The sequence below is a fragment of the Lonchura striata genome, chromosome 9 (genome assembly GCF_050655825.1).
Source record: "Lonchura striata isolate lonStrDom1 chromosome 9, ASM5065582v1, whole genome shotgun sequence".
Classification (NCBI taxonomy): Eukaryota; Metazoa; Chordata; class Aves; order Passeriformes; family Estrildidae; genus Lonchura; species Lonchura striata.
Genome location: NC_140711.1, coordinates 9,374,270 through 9,386,584, shown reverse-complemented (window position 1 = coordinate 9,386,584; position 12,315 = coordinate 9,374,270). Strand labels below are relative to the sequence as shown.

At 37.8% G+C, this 12,315-nt stretch overlaps 1 long non-coding RNA gene across 3 annotated transcripts in view; it reads left to right on the top strand.

Moving 5' to 3' along the window:
• The window catches only part of LOC110483646 (uncharacterized), an 87,612-nt gene that overhangs the window by 66,514 nt on the left and 8,783 nt on the right, over positions 1-12,315 (top strand). The window contains exons 5-6 of one of the 3 annotated variants that reach the window (XR_014957196.1): positions 3,381-3,520; positions 4,123-5,388. This is a non-coding gene — a long non-coding RNA (uncharacterized LOC110483646). Of the gene's footprint in view, positions 1-3,380; positions 11,575-12,315 lie in introns of those variants that run through there. The other 2 variants (XR_014957195.1, XR_014957197.1) reach the window with 2 other exon arrangements.

Here is a 12,315-nt window from a genome sequence, read left to right as displayed (position 1 = left end):
TAGGTGACCTTCTCACCAGTGCGTCAGGATGGGCGCAGGAGGGGACATGGCCCAATAGTTGGACATGAACTGTGATATTCAGAGATAGGAGATGTTTTCTGCAATAGGTGATGATGGTGTGAGTAGCACCTGCTTCCTGTGTATCTGGTTGGTCCTGTTGGGCAATGAGTCCCTATGGCTGAGGAGAACTTGCACAAACCGGATCAGCCCCTGTCCTCCGTGTCCTGGAATTGTAACGCTCACCTTGTGCAACGTACTGAGCTGGCTCTGGAAAACCACTTCAGCTGAATTCCAGCATTAAAAACCAACTGGTTTAACTGTAGCTCCTCAGAACTGATCCCTTGAGCCCTTTTTGGTGACAGAAGACAGAAGTAGTTGTCCCTTTGTCTCTTTGTGCTTCTTTTGTCCACTTAATTCTGCCTGACCTTTCCTCTGTTCCACTGTGTTTCAAACATGCTCTGCCCATGCTGTAACACCTGTCTTTTTACCTAACACCTTCTTGCTGTGACAAATCTTGGTGCAGAGCACAGAGGAGCCTTGAGCTTGCTCTTGCTTAACTTCTCAGTTCACTGTTTTGGTGGTTCAGTGGTTGTATTTGTCTCTGGTACAAGGTGAGGTGTGGGCACAATCTGCTAATGTCTAATGCAGGAGAGAGAGTAAGTGCATAAATCAGCTCTCCCTTGTCACTTCTGCATTTCACTCCCTGCCCCAGGGATCCCAGATGTTCCAGAGACATCACATATGGCACTTTCTTGACATACAGAATGTCAGCAGAGGCTGAAACTAGAGATGGTGACTAAGGTCTCTCTCTTATTAAGGAGTCACAAGGACAGCTCTAGTCACCTGTAGAATGGCAATTATTTTTTGCTGGATTCTGTCTGCTGACTACTTTCAATTAATTAGTTGCTTCATTTGAATGGAAAGGAGTCCCAGATTACAGCCATTAATACCTCTAATATGTCTTCATTGAGTGTTGCTTTAAATATCAGTATTCTATGAGTTCATTAATTTTGATTTCATGAAAATCATTGCTCTACATCCTGAAACAAGAGGGGCTAAGTGGTAGCAGCATCATGTTGTTTTGAATGATCAGAAGGAGAAAAAAGAATAAATGTAATGCTGATGCCTTTGTGTATGGCATATAGGAAAGCCTTCCCATACTGCCTAGAGTTGGGTTTTGCCATGTGTTTATAACCAGCATGTCTTCAGATCAGATGTAGATGCTCTCCCATATATTGAAATATCATTCCATAGCACCATTTTTTTACCCTGTTTTGATCCATGCTATAATCCAGTACGGGGTGTGCCAAAGATTTAGTCAGCAATCCAAAACAAATAATAAGGTCAGATTCTATCATCATCTGAGTCAGATTTGTGGAACTTGATTAAATCAGGGCATATCCAACACATTTAATACAGGGTCTGGTAGAGGGAGAGGTACCAGGAGGTCACAATTCATTTCCAACAATGAAAGCGTTCAGACTATGAATAAAAGATAGACTTGATTAATGCAGATATTTAGTTAGGCAATGCAGTGCAATGCTGCATAGCCTGCATCAAAAGAAATTCCTGGGAATGAGCTTACCTTAAATGGCACCTGAATTTCCCATGTCCCATTAATTATTTCTCTCTTTAGCACTGGTGGAAAAGTGCATGAAGAACTTGTAATGTAAGGCAGAGATCATGCAAACCCTAATGCAATCTCAGCTTTGCTTGTTTGTCAAATCACATATACAAAACTTGTAGGATGCAGGTCTAAAATTACTATATTAAAATGAAGGAAAAAGAAAACATTAGTTCTTTCTGAGCTAATTCTAAAATATAGCAAGTAAATGTTTAAGTTTTTCTTTAGCTTGCACATTAACACTTGTGGTTTAACTCCTGCTTTGAGCAGGTGATGTAAAAGTGCCAGAAAATGTTTCTCTATTGGATTTCTACTGCAGCTCTCACACAATTGAATCAGAGGGTTGTTTAAATATAATATATGTCTTTTCAGTGTGGAAAAACTGTTAGCAAAATTTATCTCCTTGAGACAGTCTCTTTCGATCTTGTACCCATCATTCTGTAAGCCATTATTTTAACTTAAGCTTTCATAGTTATTCTGGATAATTCACTCTGTCTCTAAGGATATTCTCCCTCGACTCCTTTGTTGCTGCAAACAGATTTAGTACTGACAGGCAGAGTCCTGTGTAGGTGTGGGAAGAAAGACACACCTCATATAGATAAAACCCAGAAGTTTTTATAGGTAAGGTTATAGGGTAGTAAGAGATCAGCTTAGGGGAGGGTCTTTTTATTTGTTTTGGAAAAAATACATAGAACCCTGCAATGGTTTAATGTAAAATGGTATTTTCATAATTCATCTGCAAAGGAATTTGCATAGCACTTGCATTAAAGAACTGCATGCTTTCCACCCTAAATAACTATGATGACCATCAGCTTTTATTTTAGGAAAGTTCTTGGAAATGCCTTCTTCCAACTGTACCACTTTGAGAAGTTTTTCCTTGAAATTTCACCAAAAAGAGAAATGATCCAAGAGAGTATAATGTCTTTGATGAAATTCAGCAGGAAAATGTGCATGAATAGATGGTTATAAATATATTTTTACTCTTTTTTGACAATAAGGTATCTTGACATTTTGCTATATTGATATATTTTGTGTGTGTTTTGGCTTTTGTGTTCACCTTACTGAAACCAAACATTAGCATTTTTACCACATTTTCATTCTATTTATTTTCATTCTAAATTGTACAAAAAAGTAAACACCCAAGTTTTAGAGTTTCAAGAGAAACAGAAATTTAGTTGTGTTAGAAAGAAGGGACTGGGCTTGAAAAGATAGATTTTGGAGTCATTCAATACTTGATGCTTGTGACCACTTTGCTTATCAGACTTTTGTGGCTTGTTCTGTAAATTCTTTTAAAATAAACACAATTACCATGTACCTAATTTGTATTTCCCATTACCTTGTGTAAGAGAACAGCCTTATTCCTTGGGTTTCTTCATGTGTCACAGCATATGTGGTAAGCAGAAGTAAGCCCATGGGCTTGCTTTAGGATTGAAGGATGCCTTTTTTGGTTTGGTTGGGTAAAAATGTGGGCTGTTGTCTCCACCACCACTTTTTATGGGAATACAAGGCAATTTAATAGATTTGTTTCTGACTGACACGAGGGTAATGGTGAACAAAGTAAGATACTGCCACCTTAAAAGGTGTTTTTGCTCCTAATTGGTCTTTAACTACAGGGAGCAAATTTAATTTTAAGTTTCTGGTCTTTTAATTTATTTGGTAACCATGAAAGTAATATCAGCCAAAAAAGTCACGAACTCTGCTTCTGTTTTGTGTGTGAGTTAGCATTTCAAGAAGAGTCTGTACTTTGTACTTTTAGGAACACCTTGAAATGGCAAGAAAAGTCAATGTTCCTTTCTTCTGCTCTTTGCTCCCCGACATTTGAGAGAGAAGGATTTCCAGTCACCATGTTGTTCTTCAGTTCATCCATCTGCAGCCCGCTCCTTCTGCTTCACATTGGTGATGAATTATACTCTGCTTCCTCCATCTAATCCTTTTCATTTATTTATATTTTATGAAGGAAACATAAAAGACTCCTCATAAAAATCCAACTGTTTTTGATAAACCTTGTCATGTGCAAATAATGGAGCCTTGTCAAGCACAAGCCTTGCTGGAAATTTATGCCTTCTAATAATAATAACAAGACAGAATCAGGGACAAATAAGAAATATATTGAATTGGATTCAAAGTATGTTTATGGTTTTAAATTGGTGGCAGTAAAGTATTTTTTATCCAGAAATGTTTTTACTTGTTAGTTTAATTCAAATACCATGTTGTGCTTGAACTCTGCAGCATTTAGCCTAGCAGAGCTATGAAAGGCATCTTGTACTAAAACACAGTAGAGCAGACAGGCTTCTCTTTCCAAGGTTTGGTGGTGGAGAGAGGAAAGGATAGGCCTGGCTTATTAATGCAAGAGGAAGCAAAATTTGAGGCAAAGAAGCAAACTGGTGATCAGCTGAGGCGTCTTTGTGGGTTAACATGAAATTATATGAACACAGAGGTCAAAGAAAACTGATCAAAGACAGATTTTTTATTAGAATAATAATTTTTGTTTCTTTCAGCAGCAGACTTCGCTGGCCAGAGTCAACTTGTCAGAAGCAGGAATGTTTATTGTTTTTGGCTGCTAAGGCTGTGGATAGCTGGAAGGATGGTTTACCTGGTCATATGCAGGTAAACTGAACCTCCAAAAGAAGATATGATTGTCTTGTTATAGTGTTCAGCTATCCCTTTGCTGTATGACATTTTATTTCCTATTATAATTTTTGCATAGAGAATAAAACTGAACAGAATGTTAATTGTTTGCTGATGAGACCAATTAGCATTTTGTAGTACTTTACCAATGTCAGGAAATGAAGGGGATTTCTCAGGAAGACTTTGTGTTCAGCTGGCAGAGTCTAATCCAAACAAATGTGTCCCTTTAATGAAGAGGTTTCTTAGTAACACAGCAAATTCCCTGAATATATTGTCTGTGCATCTTCACAGAACTGATATTTATGCCCTCATGAGTGTTACTCTTTACATGAAATACTTGTTTTACATCTTTTCAGGAGTGAGAAAATCTGTAATTCCCCTTCAGTTTGCATACCCAATCTGTCATGTTGAACTACTGCTAGAAATAATATTAGAAAATGAAAAAACAAAGATAAAAAAATGTTTTTCAATTTAGAAAAGTAATCATCTCATGCAAGGCCTGTGTTCCAAGTTGTGTTTCACAAATATTGAAGATTTCTATGAGAAAGGCATGAGGATAAAAATTTACTTTCAGGGGACAATGGTGTTAAGTTTAATTTAATTTTGGTGTAGAACAAAGGCCCTTTCTACCCATTCTCCCACCTCCTTATTCAAACCTTTCTTGGCAAGCTCAGCCCCTAGGTTTTGACTTTGCATGATAACACAACCACTGCTGAACTGGGCAGTTGCCAATCAGCCAAAGAAATAAGTTAATGAGAAATCAGAATTGAGGGAGCTGGTTCTTTCACACTTCATCAATTATGGCTCCTAGAAAACAGTGGGACTTTAACAACATTTGACAAAGGTGTCCTGCCCTGGCCCATGTGGCTTCAGTTGTAATGCATTTCAAGGGACCAGATGAACCAATCGATTCTGCAGTGTTGTCACAAAATAGTGACCTTTATAAGAAAAATGCCCCCAAAGGTCACAATTTAAGCTCCATAGTTTCCTTTTATCAAGGAAAGTTCAGGCTTTGCAGGTATCAGCCTTTATAATGAGGTTAGTGACAACCTTCCACCAACATGCAGCTTATGCCAGATTTGGCATTTTTCTTTTTTTAAAGATTTAGCATAAGTCTCTGCGTTATACCGCTGCCAGGTCTTCGTCTGTGGCATGTATATAACTTTTAAATTACCTTCAGAACTGATGACACCCTCCCTATTACTTTTCCCACCATGAATCCCTGAAATAAAGCACGGATTGTTAAATAGAGCTTGGTGCACGTGGGTGTTTCACAGTAGTATCATTTTCATACAGCTCAGAACAGATTTAGATTTCTCCTTGTCTGAATTACACCAATGTAACTGAAGATGGGATAGAGGGCTGGCGGAGTTTTCTGAGGAATTTAACTCCAGGTGCTTGCAGTGTGACCCCTAAAGTCAAAAATGGAATTGCCAATTGGGTGTTTGACAAGCGCCGTTTATCACTTGTGCATGATGGTACATGAGACATTACTTAAGAAAAAACAATTGTAAATATGAATGACCTGTGGGACTTGGTCAATGTATACAACTTGTAGATTTCTTGCTGCAGAAGGAAATTAATCAAAACCAATACTTTGGACATGATCTTTTGTATCTTGACAGATTATATATTCACATTCTTGAGACAGATTGGTGTTTTTTTTTGGTAGATTGGGATGAAGCAAACAGGGCTGCTGGTTTTATTTCTGCTTTTACTATTATAATAATTTTTAAAGGGTTACTGTGTAGGATATTATTGCTAAGTCTAATGATGCTTGGATTCACCAGCTCTTTCCCAGTGTCTAATGAACAGAATCGACGTCATCCTGAATGAATATTATGACTAAACCTAAAAATTTTTGATTTAAAGCCTTATTTGTTTTCTTTTCCCCCCTCACTAGCAATAAGAAAAATAATATATATATATAGATATATTCTGCTGTCTGTGGAAGAATATATATATATTCATTTATATTTATATATATAAATTCTTTATTTTGTATTTCTGAAATCTAAATCTGATAGTAGTTTGTTCCCACACATAAAAAGGATACTTGATGAGTTGTATCAAGCAGCAAGAAAGAGCAGCTGCATTTATTTTTAATGATTTAATGTGGAACATCCTAACTACTTGACTTAGTAGTATGATATGGCCTATATGTAGTAATGCTGCTTATGAGTCATAAGAGCTTGTAAAAGTGTAATAACTAAAATTCCATAGGAAAAAGACAGTTAAATGTGTTAATTCTGAATCAGTAGGAACACCATATATTTTACAGAAATAGCTATTTTGGAGCACTTTCCTCCTCCACCCAGCCCCCACTGTCTTTCATGTCTCTTGCAATGTTTGGTCAGCCAAGATTGGCTCTGTCCCTGCCCCCAGGCAGCCCAGCGTGGGCAGAGCTGCCCTGGGCACGGGGCTTTGGAGCTCCCACATCTCTCCTGGTGCTTGTCATCAGCAGCTGGAAGGCAAACTGGGCTCTCAAAACCAAAGGAGAGACCAGATGTTTTAAATAATCCCCAAAATGCTAAAGTTTATTCTTATGATGTATACAGATTCAGGACATTAAATATGTTGATAATCTCATTCCAAAAAATCCCTTTGCTCATCTCTAGGGATTTGACCAGTGTGTCAGATGCCAAGTTTGGAAGATATATATCTTGCCTTTCTGTACAGCTGCAAATAAGACATGTGGCATTACAGGCTCCAAAATTAAGTCTGAATAAGGTCTCTCAGTCTTAGCCCTACTTTTCTTTTCTGCCTGCAATATGTGACTGTAATAACTCATGGGGTTTATTCAGTCAGCATTTTAAATACTGTGTCTGTCCCCTTCCATCATTCATAATATGAGATGATGAAAAGCACTGCAACTAATTTTATGCAACACAATGAAATTAAAAGCTTTTGGTATTACCGTACTGCAGGTATAAATCTAACTAAATGTGGTGTTGGAGAGAGATGGACTATATAGGTAAGTGTTGGAATAATTTAAGGTTATTTGGCATTTTCTATGGATGTCTCTTCTCGTTTCTTCACAAATACCATAAGTAATTGTGTGGTTAATAAAGTCTTAAAGTGTCTGAGCTTGCAGTTTTCTACTGCCTTTATTCATTTGCTAAGAAAAAGTAAAGCTAATGGAAAACAATCCATTTCATTGAAACTGTAGATTTGCTTACCCCTCATAGCAAAATATTAATATGTGTAATATTTTAGTGTCACATTAATTTATGTTAGGTACAGTATTTCAGTTTATGCACTGATAAATTTCAGGGAGCTGGACAAATGATTAGATTTATCCATCAAATTCAACATGTCTTTTGTAATTAACAGAAATGTCACTTGAGGTCTGAAGGTCTGCTTTGTGCTTATATAGAAACATTTATATGTGTTTGGACACATAAGTAGCTTTTCCCACCTCCCTTAAACATTACCATTTATGTACTCCATTATTTACTTCTCCCAAATACATACATTTCCCCTTAACAGTCCTGTTATTACTACTGTTCATCATAAGAGAAATTATGTTCTCACTGGTATTTCTTATTTCACTTTGAATGAATCTTCATGCGTTTTTATAGAATTGGACTTACTCCCCTGAGTCTGTTTTTGCATTCATCTTTTGTTCAGCTTATGCTAGATGAGGTTTTTCTGCCACCGAGCTCCATGTGGAAGGCATGAAGAAGACTTATTCCTGAACAGGCTAAGGGCCTTTTCGTACTTAGTGATTTGCAACAGAGGACAATTTTGAATTTCTTTTCTTGTGTCACTACATTGCTGCTTTTATCTTGGAACTGCAGTTGCTTAAAACTGTGTGCTCCTGATCTACTCAAGTTGCCTGAACTTCATTGCTCTCACTTTGTATTTACAACTATTTTCCCTCCCCTTAACCAGCATTTTGTGTTATCATCAGCTAAACTAGCACCGTGTTTCTTCAAGGTTGTTTAGCATTAAAAGAAAATCTTTTCCTCAATTAGCTGTGTGATTTTTCCTTCACAGCCTGCCCCCCTTCTTCCCCCGCCTTGTCTGTTCTTATTAAGAGCAATCCTGAGATACGGAGCATCAACTCATGCCCCAGCACCTGCTTTGGTGTGTTTTCTGCCTTTATGGGAAACACTGCGGTGCTCACAGGGCTCCTGGGCAGCATCAAGGGCCCGTGGAGGAGCCAGGTGTGTGCTCTGCACCCAGCAGCAGCCAGGAACCACCTGCAGCAGCCCCAAAATCCCAGCCCGTGCCAGCCAGAAAATTCTCTCTGCCTTCTCTACCCATTTCAATACAGAGCTCCCTAAACTCAGCTGAGAATATAAATATTTTTCTTTTATATGTCCAAGATGATCTTTTATAATTTTTTGAATGTTGAAAAGTTTGGAATCAAGGTGGGTAGCTCTGGCTGAGCCTGGGCTCCAGTGTAGTGCACAGTCTTTCCTCCACACTTGTTCACAGGCAGGATTTTGTTATGGTGCTGCCAGTATTGCAGGAGTTGGCTCTGAAGCCCTGTGTGAGCCAAACAGACTTTTTAAATGCTTGTTTATCTCCCAGCATCTTCCTTTTCCTCCTCTATTGCTCTATCTCATTCAATTTTACCCAACTTTTCCCCCTTTTTTGTTGCTGGCAAGTAATTCATGTAGTTATGCATCTTTGCAATGATGAAACTTTCTGAGCAATCTCTTCTCTGCAACAGAAAACTTTAAAAACTTCCCTGATATTAAATGCTCAGTCAAGTGCACAGTTATCTCTCCTGAGCTGTGCTAACAGAAAACATTTTTCTGGGCAGAGAGCGCAGAAAATTTTCTTTTTAGTTTACTGGTTATTTCAGGACACAATGAAAGCAAAATATAAGAAATCCCATTTTACTGAGATAATGTATTTTAATTACAATTATCATTTTAAGTTAGTGTTTTGAAAAGTGCCATATTTCAAGATGCAGAACCATGGACTGAATACAACAGGAAAATCAGAGTAAAGCATCTTGACAAAAAGTTTTAGGAAATTCTTTATCTCACTCTTCACCTTTATTTTCTGTTTCTGATTTTATTTCTATGTGTATGACACATATTTCTTTTAGACATTATTCAGTTAAGAAAGAAAACTTGGGAAGTGTTGCTATCAGTTACCTTTCTTCTAAGTATTTTGAGAGGTTGGTTGTCCAGTCAGCTTCTGGAAAGACTCTAGACAGCATCACATTTCATAGTCATCTCAGATACTCTGAACTAAGCAGTTCTTAGTATCTCATCACTATCAGAGCAAGGAAAATTTATGGGAAAATACCAGGACACCTGAACTGCATTATTTTTCTGTATTAATAAGCTCTCTTAAGCTGTGAATTTTTCTTTTCTATGCCTTATTATACTTATTTTCAGAAAAGGAGCACCACAGTTTTCACACTAGTACTGGTGTCTCAGTTCTAAACTGACATGTGCTAGGTGAATTCTGATGGATCTCAAAAGAGATACCAGCAATTAGTTTGGGGGAAAAGGCTACAGCTGGTATTTTCTGAAAATTGGAGTCTAAAGAAGCCTAATATGTCAGATCAGGCAGTTGAGGATTATGTAAAACATTGTTCAAGCTAATGTAATTTCACTGTTAGCTGTGTTTCTCGTGATTAAGTTTTTCATATCACAAGCCATTGTAAGACTGCCAGTAGTATATGTTGTCTAGAGTGGACAAACAAATTTATTCCTAAAGCATTGTTAGGATCAGGCAAAGCTACCTGGCAATGCATTATTTCCTTGTGCTTTTGCAGGAAAGAGACAGGATTCGTGATTAAGGGGAAAGACAATAGGAGTGTGTCATACTTCTTTGGGACCCACTGGGAAGCAATCAGTGAATCCAGAGCAGCACTCTGCCTCTTGGCTCCTCCATGGGGAAGCTGAACTTTGAGTACATAAAGTGACTTGTGTTGAAAATTTTGATATAGTAGGTACAGTGTTATCTTTTACCTTCAAAGTCATGAGTTTGCTTCTGAGTGCCAGTGATGTTATTTTAGGGGCCTGGCCCAGCCAAAAGCAAGAATGACTTTATCAGCACATCAGCACTGCAGGAACTGCCTGACTGCCAGTGTTTCTGATGCTGAGTCTGATGCTGAATAACAACATTGTTCAGTAAGAGCTGTTTCCTTGAGGCTTAGTTACAGAAGTGTTTGGAACATGGTGGTTTCTCTATTAGCATTTTTGGAGTGAATACTCTTCATTGTATCTTATGCAATTTATCACTGCAGTTGACTTCTGCAATTCACTGTAGAATGAGCCAGGAGAATTAAGCATGTAAAGTTTAAAACAAATATATGTAAAAATACTTATCTGCATAAATCCTGTCATCCCATTCATTCTTGATATGCTCTGAATACAGCAAGACAAAGTATGAGCCCTTTTATCTTTAAATATATTTTATGAATCGGTTTGAAGACAATTTACAGCATTTTTATTTTATTTAACATGCTACTTTATTTCCTATATAAATAGGATATGGATAATGGGCTGCTTGAGAAGGGGCTGTGTCTTCTCTATTGAGAAACTTCTCTGTTCAGGGTGGAAAGATCCTTGTCCAGGAATTAACCAACAGAAGATTCATAATTGACCTTAATAATTGTGCCAATGCATCCAAGAAAGCAGAACTACCAAAAAGTCTATATTTTCATGCATCAAGACAAAACAATGTTAAAGATAAAAATGTTATTTAAAAGTTAAATATTTGATGATATAAATCCATTAATTAAGATTTTTGTAGTGAAAAGTTCGAGGACTTAGACTAGTAAAGACAAATTAGTGTGATGATTGGGGCTTACATATCTTCTTCTAGGTCCCAAATCCCCCAGGATTCTGTCACTCCAAATGGAGTCAGTTACTTGTACGTCAGTGTCCAGTTCTTCTGGACTGTTTTCTCAAGTTTGTCTCTAATTATATGTAGGCACACAGTCTGTGGTGACTGGGATGGGGCTGGAGGATCCTCATCCCCAGTGGCTCAGCTGTGAGCAGCAGGTGAGCAGCACTGACACAATGAGCCATGGAGTGCCCAGGGGCACTGAGCAACCACCAAAGGGAGCAGAGGGCACACAGGGGCACTGCATCAACGTGAGGGGATAAAAGGTTGGGCTAAAGAACAAGAAGGGGAGATAATTGCAGCATTCTGAAGTGGAATGATGTTACTCTCTATGGCTTTCTGAAATTGTATGGTGATGCTCTGTGTATCGTGGCCATCTCAACTGTGACATGTGCTGTAACAGCTATAGAAAAGATCCGAGCTCCTGCCATGCCCTTTGTTCTCTGGTAGGCTGAGTGTGTATCCTTGGGACTGGAAAGAGTCTGAAGCATGTGCTCTGCAAGGTAAGAACCTCACCAACACATTTCTTATTTTTTACCTCATGAATTAGATTTTGATGGAAATATTGTAGTATGACATTTTTATTTCAATAATCATGTTGTTTTTTTTCTAATAGGTGAATAATTAGGACATATGGGAACTTTGTGGTTTTACATGAATAACAAAATACTAAAACAACCCTAAACTTGTCAGTCAATGGAATTCATGCATAAAGATTGGGATCACAGGTTGATATTTCAGTTTATACTGTGGATTGCTATAACATTCATGCACTATATACATTGAAGCATTTTTGGGTGGTCCTGGGCTGTTTCACATGAAAATGATGAGAATAAAGTGTAACTAAAGCAAACCACTGATACTGCTCCTAACATGCCAGGCTAGTCAGTGAGGCTGTTGTTGAACTTAAAACACAAAGGAATTACCCAGAAGTCCTTGGTCAGTGGACAGAGACTAGTTTCAAGCCTAAGTGGTTTTTTTCCAAATGTTTTGAGCTTAGAGCAGGATCAGAATTCCTTGTTTATAGTCCAGTTCATGTTAGTTTTAGCAATGTTTTTTTTTTTTCCTGATCAGACCTTGAAACTAACTGATTAATTCAACATTATAAGGCTTGTTTCATTCCTTGGTGAATTAAGTCTGTGGGACCAGGAAGGATACCTTTATTAACAAAATGATGTTATTGAAATCTGAGAGGTACATTTAAGAACTAAGCTGGCACTTTTTTTCCATAATAAAACTGGCTT